This window comes from Cottoperca gobio, chromosome 19, assembly GCF_900634415.1.
Source record: "Cottoperca gobio chromosome 19, fCotGob3.1, whole genome shotgun sequence".
Lineage (NCBI taxonomy): Eukaryota > Metazoa > Chordata > Actinopteri > Perciformes > Bovichtidae > Cottoperca > Cottoperca gobio.
This window is the reverse complement of record NC_041373.1, coordinates 6,639,876-6,656,701: the sequence shown is the minus strand read 5'-3', so window position 1 is coordinate 6,656,701 and position 16,826 is coordinate 6,639,876. Positions and strand designations below refer to the sequence as shown.

Here is a 16,826-nt window from a genome sequence, read left to right as displayed (position 1 = left end):
CACATGGTTACCGTACTAACATCAAGTGCGGTTTTCTCCAAATTCTGAGACCGCGACCACTTCACAATAAAAGCCACCTCATGTTTCGCCAGTTGAACACTTTTAAAGTGAAGCAGCAGCAGTAAGAAATGTTCAGTTTGCATCAGCAGTAACTTAATACAGTTCAGTGAGGTTGATCTCAATGAGATCACATTACAGTAATGCTGGATTAGATGGTGCATCGTTTCCTGTGAAGGAAATATGAATCCTGTGCAGAGATGGCTGACTCCACCATTAACAATGAATACTATCATTTGGGAGGCAATTAATGAATGTAAATATATTGATAGGCTATTGCTGGAAAATAATAGAATCAAAACACGGGTCAGATTACATAAAATGTTAAGGATTATGACTTTGCAGGATTAGTCGGTTGCCGTTTGTAAACACGCCATTCAAAATTGGCCCCGCCTCTGTGGCTAAGAGAGGAAGAGAGAGAGAGAGAGAGAGAGAGAGAGGAGAGAGAGAGAGAGAGAGAGAGAGAGAGCGATGAGAGAATGAGATGAATGAGAATACGAAATGGATATGAATGCGCGAGTCGCTCGCGCTCGCTTCGCCGCCCTCGCGCGCTCTCCTCTCCTCCTCTGCCTTCGCTCGCGCCTTTCGCCCTTCTTTCCTGCGCTCCCTTCGCTCGCTCCATCCCCCCTTCGCTCTCTCGCTTCCTCTCTCTCCCTCTCTCGCTCCTTTCTCCCCTTCCTTCGCTCCTTGCTCTCTCGCCGCTCTCTCGCCTCTCCTCCTCCTCGTGCCTTCTCCGCTCCCTCTCCCGCCTGCCTCTCCCTCTCCTCTTCCTCTCGCTCCTCCCTCCTCTTCTCTCCCTGCGTCCTCGCCTCTTCCGCCTCTCGCCTCGCTCCTGCGTCTCCCCCTTCGCTCTCTGCTCTTCTCGTCTTCCGCTCTCCCCCTTCTTTGTCCCCTCGCTCTCCTCTCGCCCCTCTCTCTCGCTCCTCTGCTCTCGCTCCCCTGGGGCCTGCGCTCGCCTTCGCGCGCTCCCCTGCTCGCTGCGGGCCTGCTCGCGCCTGCCTGCGGGCCTGCGCTCGCGCGCTCGCGCCCCGCGCGCGCGCGGCCGCTCGCGCGCCTGCCTGCGGGCCTTCGCGCGCGCGGCTCCCCGGATCGCGCTGCGCTGCGCGCGCTCGCGCCTCACGCGCCTGCGGGCCTGCGCGCGCGCTCGCGCGCCCGGCTCTCGCGCGCTCCTGCTGGGCCTGCTCTCTCTCTCTCTCTCGCTCGGGCGGGGCCTGGCAGCTCCTGCGCTCGCACCTTTTGCCCGCGCTCGCGCGCTCGCGCGCTCTCTCGACGAGCTCGCTCTCCCTCGCCCGCTCCCTTCCTCTCCGCGCGCCCCCTCTCGCTGAGAGAGAGCTCCTGACTCTCCTGAGCTCTCTGAAGAGAGAGTAGCCTGCGCGCAGCTCCTCCCTTCTGGCCTTCTCTCTCTTCCTCTCGTCTCTCCCGTTTTGCTCTCTCGCCTTTGCCCAGGAGCGTCCCCGGGCCTTGGGGGCTATATTGTCGAATCTTGTGTAAATGCAGCCAAAGCTTCATCCTGTCCGCTGTGGCCTCTCTGCTCTACATGTGGCTCACCCACGCCTTCGGTCAAACAGACACACACACACCTGCAGCTTTTTCGACATCTATGACACAGACAGAGAGCAAAGGAGAGAGACGGAGACAGCGATTGTAACCTGATCACTACCTTTTTATAAAATCCCGACCTCACCGGCACTCCATGGGCTACACACCCATTGCCCAAAGGCTGATGCCCAGAAACTAGATAGCACTAGAGCAGGGGTCGGGAACCTATGGCTCGCGAGCCATATATGGCTCTTTTGATGACGCGATATGGCTCGCAGACAATTTTGAGCTGACATTTTTTAACATGATTAACAAGTAATAAATAATTATATTGTGTCATTTTAAAGTAAAACATTTAGCAGCGGATTTGTTTTTAGTTCTCCCCTCTCCTTTCCTCCGCTCTGTCTCTGACTGCACAGCGCACACACTTACACACGTGTGTGTGTGTGTGTGTGTGTGTGTGTGTGAGATGCTTCGTTGTGTCGCACAAACAGTCCAGCTCACATCGTCCCAGAGATCTGTGCTGTGTTTCCCTTTGCTTTCCAAAAACTTTCATTTTATTCACACATTTAGATTCTTCCTCAAATGTCTTTCCCCGTGGTTGTGCCATGCATTGATTTAATTACCAAACCCGGAGGGCCAGGTATGACAGACATATGATATTTTCTCGCGGGCCGGATATAATAATAATAATAATAATAATAATAATAATAATAATAATAATAATAATAATAATAATAATAATAAATTGTATTTGTAAAGCGCCTTTCAAAGCTAAAAGCAATCTCAAGGCGCTAAAATGCAGGACAACAACAACACCAACAACAACAGACATAAGAGGTTAAATAGCATAATTGCCTTGAGTTTGACACCCGTGCAGTAAACACTGAAATATGAGATAAATAACGTAAGCGTTTAGTTTATTTAATAAAAGAGCACCTGTTCAATGCAACACTGATACCGCTATTAGTACTCGGAGACGTGTTATTCTTAAAAAAATGCATGCATAAAGTTGCGTTCAAATTGATTAAATATATGGCTCTCAAGGAAATACATAAACAAATATTTGGCTTTTATGGCTCTCCCAGCCAAAAAGGTTCCCGACCCCTGCACTAGAGGTAAGCAAGAAAACATGTCTTCTTTTTAAAATGGGTGTATTGACCCTTTAATATCAAACTAAAGGGCATATTAAAAAGAAACAAATGGCATTCTAAAATCTTAAAGTATGCTTAAGGAAATGTATTTGTATTCAAAGGAGTAAGCCATGTGGGTTAATGTACAGTACGCTACTTGCATAGTGTGGTTTACAGTAGCAGAGAAGACATGCTGAGGTGACAATCTGTGGAAAAACAAGGAGAAGGACTGCGGCAGACAGAGGGTAGAAGGGGCCAAGGGTCGCCTTCGGTCAGCTAATCCCCTGTGTCAGATAAGAGTCTGCCAACACACTCTCTCTCTCTCACACACACACACACACACACACACACACACACACACACACACACACACACACACACACACACACACACACACACACACACACACACACACACACACACACACACGCGACTAACAAGGGGAAGCAATGGACTGTAAACAATGTACTTTCACATATTGGCCACACAAACAGGCCCACACAGAACACATTAACTCACATGATGAGTGTCACACATGATCTCCCTTTATGCTAGTTCCTCACGCTGATGTTATCTGTTTATACCTCTCGCTCTCTCTCGCACACAAACACGCATTGAAGGTCAGCGCTGCCTGTCTTGGCACATAAGAGGACTACAGATGTGAAAATAGGGAGACCAGCTGGAGCCCGTCCAACCTGGACACGGGTCAGGTACACAACTTGAGAGAATACGAGCAGCATTCAGAGACTCTTCTCAGGAGGCCGGCGACCTTGTCATTCTCGTCAGTCACCCTGAGCCATCCAGCCAAAACTTCTATGAATGCTCCGTAGGCCAACTTGATTATTTTTGACTGTTCATTTTCACACCTTCGTAAAATGTTGTCATATTCTTAGTCCATCTGACAAAAGTGTTTAATTTATTGTCATATCTTCTTTGTGAAGCTGTCTTATGTTTTTGTAAAAATGAGGATTAATAAATGTGATCAGATATAAATAAATAGCCCAGGGTGGGAAAACATTGAGTTCTATTCTGAGTTTAACAAAAGAGTACCGGTAGTCTGCTTTAATTATAGATCACCTGCAGCAGTGCTTTTCATGTTGTCATGTTTGTCAACAATAGCATGAAATCCATTCTACCAGCTGGACGTACAAAGGTACAGTTTGGGTTAGCTCTCGCAGGCTTCCTTAATGCAGCCAGGATCATACTGAGAAACTGGAACAATACAACCACACCTGATCTTGTTCTAAGGACTCATGACAGTTACAGCCTCATGCAATATTGACAATGGGGATCATTAGATAGGCGTGTTGTTTTGAGGTGTGGGGGAGATGATGGGACCTGTGCTGTAGTGTTTGCTTTCAGTTTTGTTTGTCAGTTTTGTTTGTCCTGTGCAGACGACCACATGTAAAGTATGTTTTGTACTGTAATGTTGCAGGATGTTTGAGAAAAAATAAATCTAAATGACAACAATAGCAGGAAATCATGTTTATGTTTCATCAAAATACACAAATTCCACATGTCAAAAGTCAAAATGATAAAACGTTGCAATTAATGACTAAACTATTGTTTTTACACAAGAAGATCTTCCAGTTACCCAGCGCTGATGGCAGCGTCTTGCATTAAACAAAGTTAAACAGTTGTTGGGTACAGCATTAAACGCTCACTCCACAGTTTAGACAGAGCTGTACAAGCAGGGAGCTGGCTGGGTGAAAAATTAACTGTAAGTACCTTGATGTATATCCCTATATACAGTATTGTGCAAACACAGTGTGCCTAATGCAACATGTGTTCACAAGTTAGCAATTTGTACAAGCTTGAGAGATAACATCTTAACTAAGAATAGCTGCCTGCGTGTGCCCAGGAACATGAATAGTGTGCGCCTCTGCTGGTGTGAATGCATGGTTGCAAATGCATGCATATCAGTTGCATTACTGGCAAGTGTGCAAAGCTTGCATGCAACTTCCCTAAACTGTGGTGTCCAGTGCTGCCATGCCAAAGCAACTGCAGGGCCGCAGTGTACACTGATCATGGAGATTGCTATCCGGGCCAGCTATGTTGAAGGAAACACAAGCTGGTCCTCTGCACCAAACACATGGCGACGCTGAAGACACCAACAGTCTTGCATTTACCCACACACCAAACATATTAGCATTAACACAAAACACAGCTTGTGCCACAAGCCAATGCATGCGTGTGTTAAAGTGGAGATGTTACTTTCAATAACCGCAAAAAAAAGGTTTATCAATTTTAACTACAGTACTGTATGCCAGAGTGTGTTGATTGGCTGCAGTTGAGACAACTCAGTTGAATGAATGTGAGCGCTTGCCAGATCAGCAAGTATCTCGATACTCACACACACACACACACACAGACACACAGACACACACAGACACACAGACACACACAGACACACACACACACACACACACACACACACACACACACACACACACACACACACGGCAATTGGCATTAAGTTGGCATTCTGGACCTCCCAGTAGGTAGCTCTACATCCCTCGACACACTAGCAGGTAGAGATGAAACGCACATCCTGGCTCAGGTAAACTGATACATTCAAATTGGACAAAATCTAGGTTGTTTGTAGGATACTCCCCAAAGTATTACTTCCAAGTTTTTTAAGGCTTTCTTATTAAAGAGTGTTCATAAGCAACATAATGTCCATGCAGCATCCTTCTTCATGTGGAATGAATTAAAAAGGATGCTTTAAAGATATATATTTTTTTAAGGCAGTCTGCCAACACATCTTTTGTTTGATTATTTGCTCAGCAGAACACATTCAACAATACAGTACACACCTTCCACGTGAATCATACCCTCAATATATTAAAACATCACTCCAAAGCAAGAATTCAAATGATTAAAAGAATAACCATTGACATTTGAAGTACAATACTTTATAAAACAGCTAACCACAAATAATGAACTATAATTACAATTATGGCAGCAACAATTTTCAGCATTAATCGATTTGTCTATAAAAAGGTAATAAATAAAGAATTTGAAGGGTTAAATCCATATGGACAGCACATTTTAAATAAAAAAAGGCCACTTTTCCCCTTCTTAGAATCATTTTGAAGGTGACCCGAAGCCTCTAAAGTGCTGCTGTTGATGGTGTTGTTTCTGCATCTGACAAACTCTGTCCTTGTAGCTTAAAGGACAGCGTTTGTCAGATGCAGAAACAACACCATCAACAACAAGCGACATGCATAACATTTATGTTAAAATAACAAACTGAGTATTCAAAAACACACACTAAAAGCTCAAATGTATGTTTATCATAAAGATCATCTCTCATTAATAATCTCTTTTTTGAGATCATCCTTTAATCACTGTCATTGTTAAATCCAAAATATACAAGCAAACTGCCAAAGTCTCAAATGACAAGTGTGCCAGTGTGTGTTATCTCCCAGGAACTTGAGATAATAATCAAGACCAAGGTGACGAATAAAGAGAGATTTATCACAGGCAGCTTTTGCTATCGTGGCATCAACAAAATGCTGAAGAAGGTGACTCACTTGTCATTCCTGTTACCAACATCTGCAACAGCTCTAATATGACGTAATACACAATCATACAGAGAACGTCAAACTACTCTCGGATGTTCGCAGACGCACACAGGAAGAGACAATGTGTGATTCCTTGAACAACATGCACTGGCCTGGCTCAACAAGTGGCCCGATTTTACTTTAAGCGACGCACTGAAAAGAAATCGAAAGAAGGAAAACGCAGCTTCGGATATGATGTCAGAAAAATAAAAGTTTCCTCAAACAGAAAAAGTGCTTGGTGGGCAGTAAAAGAGAGGCCCAGTGGAGAGGGGGTCACTGTCAGTCACACTTCAAGGAAGCCAAACTAAACTCTGTAGTGATCTTTCACCTCAACAGACAGTCATAACATAAACCAAAGTCTAATTCTTCAGCCAGGGGAATATCACCACGGTTGTGACTAGACCACTGTGAGAACCAGACATGTCACCCAAACATTCTCTACCTGAGGAAGCAGCTTGCGGAAAATAATAGAGAGAGAGTTGAGCAATAACTGCAACAAAATGACCTGCTATAAAGTGAACATATTAAAACCTTCATCAGGCTTGGCATAGTTATACTTGTGTATACGTATGTATGTAAGAGGTACTTCTGTGGTTGTGAGGGGGTACATGGAGAGATTGTGTAGTAGCTCAACTACTTTGATACAACAGAATGTATTGAAAAATATTCAAATATTGAGTCCCATGAACAATGTTGCTATTAAGGTCATATTATTGATTTCTTTAGCAAGTAGACGTGTAATAAGCGAGATAATGTACAGCGAGACTGTCCTTATTGCCAAATGAACCCAGATAGGTTTGTTTCGCTATAAGGACCGGCTCGCTGTAACTTATCCCTTACTTAGTTAGCTAAATAATTTCTTGTTTTAAATCAATTTAAATGAACACATTTGGAACATGACGGGGGATGTTGATGGAGGGCTTCTTGAGTTCATCTCACAGGGCTGTCGGGGTTGCTGCTGTACAACAAGCCTACTTACAGCCTTATTTATTCCTGCCACACTGTCTGGAGGGAAAAGCCACGGCCCTAATGAAAAACTTACAGGTTTCTATTCTGAGGGCCAACTTTATAAGCAGAGGTCTTTCATTTTGGTCTTGTAATTACACAGCAATTGTGTAGCAAAAGTACTGTAGGTGGCATGTGTGGTGGCATTAACCCCAATCCCAATATAAGAAACACAATGATCAAGAGGGGGAGTTTTGTAAAAGCTGTGAAAACAAGTCCATCCAAATGTCCTCAAGCGTGACAGATTATAAAACAGGGAGCAATAAAACGCCTGCCTTTCTTCTGCATAGCCAACTATTCATCAAGCTCCTAATTCAGGGGTATTCGAGAGGCTTTGTTAGAGATGTTTGAGATCATCTTAATCACTTGTTTGCCAAAAAAAAAAAAAAACCTGTTTTATAGCAGCAAGGAAAGAGCATTAAACTCACTCTGATTAGATAATAAAAAAGGTAAATCTAACCCTATTCTCACTGATTTCTTCCCCTACAGTCGTGAAATGCTGACCTATATACAGTACACATCGCAAGAGCAGAGTAGCCATAGTGGGACTTGGGTCTAGGCCAAATTTTTAATTGTGGGGTTTTATAAGCATCTCTTTGCTCAGAGTTATTCATTACCTCAGCAGTATGTCGAAGCATGGAAAATTTCCAAGTGGAAGTGCTATAACAGATTTCTTCTTTTGCCTCTTATCACATGCATTTTAACACTATTGACTTAGTCATTAAAGCCATCAACCGTGCTTACCTTTACCTTTGGGAGGTGGTTGATTGTGTTAAAACCATTTGTGTACTACACACACACACACACACACACACACACACACACACACACACACACACACACACACACACACACACACACACACACACACACACACACACACACACACACACACACACACACACACACGATTATCAAAATACTAGTTTATTGAGCCTAATTGTTTAAGCAAAATGATTGTCTGGTTTTGAGTATTTGCATCTTTTTTCCATTTTATTCCATTAGAAATCGAATATTTAGGGAGTTTAGACTGTTTGATAAGACAAAACAACCAATTTGAAGATGTAGCCTTAAGCTTTTTTCAAACAATAATTCAATTAATTGAGAAGTGAATCCACAGATTAAATAGACAATGAAAATAATCATTAGTTACAGTCCTACTGTAGTACATATATACTGTATATATAGACATATCTTGGTCATATATTTACATGTATATATAGCATAAAACAAATAATTTAACACGGCATCTACTAAAACAAAACAGTTAAACTTAAATAATGTTCTATGCCTTCCATTTCAAATGATCTTGTCTCTAATGCCCACATACAAACTAACTAATAATCACACAAATTAATTCCTCTTGGGATCTCTGATTATAAACTGATTATCTTCTGCCTCAGGGGCACAGATACTGAAATTGTTATTGCCAGTTTAATCTCAAATCCACATGAAGGGAATCCCTCTGTATGCCCTGCCGACTCTGTATTTATGACACTGTGGAAAAAAAGTAGCCACTTTATTGTCTTGGGAACTGGTTGTTTAATATGTCTGCAAATGTGTAATGACTTAATTTCTATTCCACTGCATAAATTGAGGCAGCTCTCGGAGAGAGAAAGAGTGAGAGCAGTTCAGTGCCAGCAAATGTCGGATGTCCTCGTAAAGTGCTCTGCTTCACCCTGGCAAAAATAAACCTCACGGGCCTCGGTGCCAAGTATTCCCGTTGATGAAAAGCCAGTTGTGAGTGGCCCCAGTTGTACCCAGGCAGAGCCAAGCTGACTGGTGTTATTAAGAAAGAAGTGCGGCTGTGTTAAACAGCCTCGCTACCCTCTCTGGCCAATAAGGGCTATTTTACAAATCATTGTTTCCCCCGGTAATCTGGATGCTGCTGAAGCACAGGCAGCCTGAGAGGCCAGAGATAGACAGAGAGCAGCAGTGAGTGACAACGGTTCAATGGCACAGAGAAATAAAAAAAGAGGGAGCCTCTGGTAACCATCTGCATGGAAACCACTGCTCAATAGAAACTGAAGAAAGAAAAGAAAACGACTAAAGAATAAAGTGAAACTTAAGCTACTCAGAGAACATGAAGAGGAGGGGGCAAAAAAAAAACCACAACACTGAGAAACAGCCACAAACTTGGAGCATGCTGGCTGACATCTGAGGTCATGTGTTTGTGTGTTGGGGGGGGATGGGGGTGCTACAGTATCTCGAAGACAGCAGGACCGCCAGTGATCTGTGCGAAGACCGGTGCAGAATGCACTGATAATCTCTTGTCGTGTTCACCATGACAGCATGCTTATCAGCAGTGGAGCTTCACGGGCCTCCCAATGCAACACAATCCCGCTACGACATCACACTGAAAGGTTAGCCCCATTCTTCTTGTATAATGAGGTTTGAATTGCCAGTGAGGACACACTCATTACTCTGCGTGCCAGATATTACATGGAATTTCCTTTATGGCAGACACGACGGAGGATACACATTACTTTCTTCTTATTACTTACAGACTGTATATAGCTGTCAGCTGACCTACTTTTTGAAGAGTTTAATAACTTCACCTCAATAGATTTCATGTGATTGCACATGTGGTGAACCCCTGCTTTGAATTAGAGCTGAAACCAGGAGACGATTAATTGACAGATATTATTCAACATTTTTAAGAGATTAATTGCAAAGATCCCTAACAGTCGCTGGTTAGCTGCTCAAATGTATTTGCTTCTTTTGCATTATACAACAAGTATCTCAGAGCTGGCTGCACAACATAAGCTTCATGAAGAGCTCACCTTGGACACTCAAACATGAATTGATCAATAATGAAAATAGTCATTAGCTACAGCCATATTATTGATCTTTTTACCAGACTTATAACCACAAACTGGGTATATTATTCTGTGGGCAATGTGACCGTTGACCTGTTAGTGTACAATTCTAAGCTATGATTTTGCCGCCATATTTTCTTGGTAGCAGTTCAAATTAAAGTGCTACAGCCCGACCGATACAGATCGACATCTCGGAGATAAAAGAATCTGATAACATCATATAGGCCAATAGTCATTTCTAATCAAACAATCTGGATTCAGATCCCTGGGATCTTTTAAAGAATTGTAACCAAGACAGTTAATATCAATTTGTCAGTGCTTTCTGAGGAACAAACTTTGTTTCTAAATGACCTCAAACCTAGTTTGTCTGTCTTGCAAGGACTTGTTACTTATCGGCCGAGATAGACACCGATGCAGCTATATCTGCAAAAAAACTAATGTGATCCGAATGTGATATACGTATATCAGTCTATTTGACATGCGTGTTAAGTGGAAGTGATGGTGGCGTGGACGTTCTGAAAGACACGAGTGCCAGTTCAAGTTGTCTGTTAAAGTGTCGGTGGAAGAATAAGCACTAGAGGCAGTTGAAGCAACAAGCGGCACATACTGTAGGATTCCCATCAGAACTGGATTTGATGGAACAAGAGGAGGTTTATGAGAAGTAAATGGCTTTGAGGCAGTGACTAGCTCTCCCAAATCAGCAGGTCATCATGATCTCATTAGTGCTTGGACTCCATTAATTGGTATGCATAATGATGATGTATAGGCATACAGACAAAGACGCCTGATGTTTGTTTGTCATCTCTTGCTGCATAAAGAGGCTGATTTATTTGCTGAATAAATACATTTCTATACAAGTGCTCTTTGATAAAGATGGCTTTGTGCATTTGAATACAGTATGTTGGTAAACAAGCTATACTCTACACCGCCACAATATGTATTAGCAGAGTTACAGTGCAGAGACCAGTGATGATCAGATGACTTTTTGTGGTTGGCCGTATTCACCCTGGCTGAATAAATCCTATGAAACAATGAGGCTATATCATATGGCTGCTGTAATCTAATTAACCACAGGCGAAAACACACACATTGTGGTGAAGCGCCTTGGGGTCCAGCTTCTACTGGCAACAGTCAAGTTCAGTCAAGCAGAAAGTAAAAGGAAAGACAATAACAAACATGTTATGATGCGTATTTATGTAGGAAAAGGAAACATTGAACAAGTAGCATGCATGTGATGCTAACCTCCGCTAATCAACTACAAATAGGTCCGCTTTAATCTGTCCATTATTTTCTTCATTATTCGATTAGTTGAAAACGGTGAAAAATGTCCATCAGTGTTTCCCAAAGCCCAAGATGACGTCCTCAAATGTCTTGTTTTGTCCACAACTTCAGTTTACAGTCATAGCTGCAAAGTCATTTACTAGTTGACAACTAATCGATTAATCTTTTCAGCTCTAATCCAAAGTCAGAGAAGAATGTTTAAAAATGCCAGAAGGTGTAACCCACCCTGGGTTACACCTTCTGGCAATGTCTTGAGGTATTCAGCTTGACATATAGGCAAACAATGTAGCTGCTCCACCAGAGCAATGGCTGCCATGACAAGGACATTCCTTATACTGAGATGCATCCTCCGCACAGGTTTCATTATGTGTAACAAACATCTCATCATCTGTATCCCCATCTAATGGTGAGGCAAATCCTAGGATCACCCCACTCAGACTCAGTTCAGGAATAGCTCTTGACATATTGGCCTACCCAGCATGCCCTCTGCCTCTCCAGACAGCTGACATCATTATACAGCATGATACAGACCAGGACATCAGCTGCAAAGCCAAGGTTATATAAGTGAACGCTCTATGTTTCTAAGCATTAAGCGCTGCTGCCCCACCATGGGGAATAGGAGAGGATGGGAGTAGACGAGGAGAGTGGGTCAGGGGTGGGAGGGGGGGGGAGTTAAGGAAAAGGAAAAGGAGCAAGGAGGCCAGGAAGAAAGAGAAACAGAAACAGGGTCACAAAAAGAGAGGCCCACTGGCGTGCTTGCTGCTGAGAGAGACTGAAGAAGGTCACCTCTGGCCCCCTAAAGGAGCCTCAGCCAACAGAAAAAAGGAGAAGAAGAGAAGAGCGGAGAAAGAGAAGAACAGGTCACATGGGGCTACACCGATCAACCTTCTATGTTCTCCCTCATGTACAACGCTGTTACATCGCTCAGTATTTCCTATTTACTTTTCTTCTATGCATTGGGGGAAAAAAGCTATTTACAATAAAGCAAAAAAAGGGAAGAATAAAGTGCCAGTGTGTGAGAAAACATCACTAAAATGTTTCTAGAAGATCTGTCTATTTTGTTTGTGATTGAAGACTCTTGTTTACACAGGTTTGTGCCCTCTCCCTAGCCAACATGTGGTCTATTTAAAATCCTATCCGTAGAGAAAATGTTTATACTTGACTGCTGGATTTGTCCAGGGCTAATGATCAACCCAGGCAAAGAACCCTGCGATTTAAACAGATGGCTAATGATTAATGAACAGTGGGCATCTGGGGCCGCACCAACTGATCTGACATAAATTAGCTTTGTTTTAGTCCCGTTTTGTATAGAATCTTGGGACTCTATAGGGGTTTAGCACCACATACATTTACATATTAATGACAGAAACAGCATTTATAAATAAAGGCGTATGCAATCTACCAGACACCTTTGCACTTGAGAACTTTTGGAGGAATAAATAAGCCTATATCCTACTTTTAAATAAAACAGAAAAACTTAATCAGTTGATTCTAGTGTCATTTCTAAAAGACACATTTTTGTTTGTGCCTCATTGACTGTATTCATCCTGTAAACTGAGACGGCAACCTTTTAAACGTTTGCAAAGACATTATTTAAACATCTAAGAGTCCAAACAAATTTGTTTTCCATTGGTTACCATGTTGATGGGAAAATCCATACGCTCTGCCTTTTAAAATAAGCCTCAGTGTGCCAGAGGAAATGCTTCTGTTGCCAGCTTGATAGATTCAACTGCAAAGAGTATACAGCTTAGACTGTCACTTTCTATCAGCAGAGTGCAAGATACTACTGTGAAAATTAATGCGACTGAGAATGGACACCCTGAAAAGGCTCTGGGCAGAGTGGTTACATTGAGTGATTTAATTATTACAGTGCTGTAATGTAGTGATGAGGGACTTCACGCACACACAAACAGCTGCAAACACACTAAGAAAACTGTCAACATTATGTTCATGATGTGCTGCACTGAGATTGTTTTCACTGGGGATTTGGTCTGAGTGAATGATTAAGTGTTTATGCTGTCTGTCAGAAGTCAGTCAGGGCTATGGGACATCACATCAGGCTCTATTATTAAAGTGTTTCTTGACAACATTAAGTATTTAAGTTCCTTCATAATCGGTGCTGTTATGTCGAGGCAACTTCCTGGGCAACGCTGTCTTTGTTGCAGAAAGTACACCCTATTGTATTGAGTTGTACTGTATTTTGAGGGTATGTTTATCTAAAACACACACACTCACACACACACACACACACACACACACACACACACAGTTGTACAATTGAGTCGGAGCGCCTGTTGTAATTTAATACCCAACCCAGACAGTTTTAATGCAGTGCACATTGAGCCTCGCTAGAACACTTTGTTCTGATATTGGCAATTTTGATACATATCAACTGATAAACTCGGACATTGATTATCTGCTATGCATGGGAGATTTGTTGTTCTACAGTCAGTGATATAACCATTTTTGGAAAAAAAAGATTAATCACTCTAAATGCCAGACACAGGGAACATTATGCACAATGATGAACTATATTTCCAGAGATGCATGACTTATATGAATGCTTATGACCCAATTTTCATACACTGAGTCTGGTTTAAAAAGCTTTATGCCCCCAAAAATTCAAGTTTACTTGCCCTTTCATTACAGCATTGCATTAGATACTTGATTCACTAGTACTATGAACATTAGAATAATGCTAATATTATTTAAAAAAATAACAATGCAAGTATGCTTTAAAAACTCACTTCAGCACCTCAAGGAGAAAATGAAGACAACAGGATAAGGGTTAAGTAACTGAGCTAATGGGCTCCCTATAGCCTTTTCCCTATACATTATGGGTGTATCATAGCTGGTGCTGTTTATCGATCAGTCCTGCCTGTGTGTGAGTGTGTGTGTGCACGTGTGCATGCGTGATTGGACCATGCGCGCGCCAGAGTGCAGCAGGCATACATCCAAGTTCGGGGCCTGTGTGCAGCACATAGTACAAGCATAATACTCTAAAAGAAAAAAGCGCAGCATGACCGCTGTACAGTTACACCCGGCAGTGTTGCCGTTTAATTGACAACTAAGCCGAAGGAAACGTCAACACTTGTGGCGGAATGGCTGCAGACCAACAAGGTTAGACCCTGCCTACTGTACAGTACACCGTGTGTACCTTGGCTGCTGATCCGATCTGTCAAACCAGCCCAGGCTACTGATGCTAGCAACGCCAAACAACTGCATACACACCACACTGTGAACGTCGGGCGGGTTAAAGCCAGATAACGACACTTACCGTCGGTTACCCCCACGCGGTCTGGACACCAGTTCGGGTTGGATATTAGGGCATTAGCCGGAAATGAAGCGGGAGAAAGTCAGAGGGGCTCCTCCGGTTTCTGCACACTAGTGTAGCGGCAGCGCTGAGTGGCTACACGTCCCACTCACTCCGAAGCCCAGTCCTCCGCTAAGCTGCTGCGCCTCGTACTGCCAAAATGATCTCCCTCCTCATACAGCTCCCCGTCCTCCTTCCTACAAAGATTTTGCACGAAAATTAGTAGTTTGTTCCCCCTTTTTTGTGGTGCCTTCCAGGAGCGTTTGGATGGGCTGCAACGACAGAAGTAAAAGCAGCAAAAAAAAGAAATACTACACGGTCGCTCCTCCCTCCGCTTATGTACTGTACAGTATGGGGAGCTCGGCTGGGTAACCACTTATTAAAACTATCTACCGCTCTCTACAGGACCACCACTGTAAAACAAAAACTGTAGCCTACACACAAACACATGTCGGGACGGTGAGATGTGAAATGCGGAACATCCCCCTGCTTTGAGTCGCCTCTGCTTTCCTTATTTATTGACTTCATCATCACTGCGCTGAAGCCCCCCTCCTCCTCCTCCCTGTGGGAAGGTGAGATTAGTCCACCTTGTAGGTAGATAAGAAATGACAGATTTGGTGAAGGACACGACTGGGGTGTTAAACACTGTAATAAGAAACATTTATCTATGTCCCTGAAAGACGCATTTATCAGAGACATTTCTAAATAAAATGTATAATTATAATGTAAACACTCCTTAGATTGTGTTATAATTGCTTTCAGTGTGGTCAAGCCCTTCTTTGAATGATAATAATATTCATTAGTGTTAATATAATAAGCCAATGTATTGATTAATTGTCAACTGACAGGAAATTAACAACAATTTTTAAATTGGTTAATCATCTAAGTCATTCATAAAGCACAAATGCTAAACATTTCCTGGTTTCAGCTTCTGAAAAGTGCAGATTTTCTCTTTTTTTCAGTTTTGTTTATCACTTTAAATTGAATATCAAGAACAAAACAAGCATTATTTTCAATAATCCATTAATAATGTATCCACATTTTTGAAATAGCGTCTATTTAGTTAAAGATAAGATAAAGAAAAACATGGGTTGGTATTGCTTGAAAAATTAATGACAGTTAACTCAATTATCAACATAGTTGACCAATCTGAAAAATGATCAACACTTTGGATTATTGATTAATCATTTAAGGCATGTATCAATCAAACATGCCAAACATGCTCAGGATCCAGGTTCAATGTGAGGATTTACTGCCTGTACACTGAATATATTTGGGTTTTGAACTTATGGTTGAACAAAAAAAGCAATTTGATGTATGGCTGCAACTAACAATTGTTTTCATTATCAATTAATCTATCTATTATTTCTTAAATCGGTTAAACTTTTGTCACTAAAATGTCTTGGTAAAATGTTTATTTTGTCTGATATTCCATTTATAGAGAAAAACAAGGAATCATTACATGTGAGATGGTAAAACCAGTAAATGTTTGCCATTTTTAGTCAATAATTCCCTAAATAGTTAACAAATGACCAAAATTGTTGACAAATATTTTTTTTGACATGACCAATTGTTACAGCAGCTTTTTATAAAGACACTGAACGTTGAAGATCAAAAAATCCAGAAAAATGTCAAAAAGGCTTCCCGGTGCCCAGCAGGACCAGGGCAGCAAGGGCAGCAAGGGCAGCAAGGGCAGCAGGCGCAGCCACGATTCCTGATCCTGACATAAATCTGCCACATGAGAGACAGAAACTCCGGGGATGATACCACGGATGATGAGTTAGTAACATACATTTACATAAATGCATACAGCCTATAGCAGCATAACTAGGGGCTGATCCAAAGCAAACCTGAGCCAGCCCTAACTATAAGCTTTATCAAAAAGGAAAGTCTTTAGCCTACTCTTAAATGTGGAGAGTGTGTCTGCCTCCCGAACACAAACTGGAAGCTGGTTCCACTGGTTCCCCAATATTGGTACAATTCACTTTATTCTGATAACAGAACAGAATTTGTGGCAGTTAGCATAAGTATTGACTTTGTAAGCAATACTTTGCAACGTGGTGGTCGTCATCACCAAACAAACAAGCAGAGTGGATCCGGGCTCAATGTGATC

General features: G+C 42.3%; 1 protein-coding gene across 1 annotated transcript in view; it reads right to left on the bottom strand.

Annotated features, from left to right (window-relative positions):
* LOC115025079 (thyroid hormone receptor alpha-like) overlaps positions 1-14,982 on the bottom strand; it is a 139,333-nt gene extending 124,351 nt beyond the window's left edge. Inside the window, 1 exon segment of the mRNA XM_029457130.1 lies at positions 14,678-14,982. The gene's annotated coding sequence lies outside the window, so the exon portion shown is untranslated.
* Positions 14,983-16,826: the final 1,844 nt, after the last annotated feature.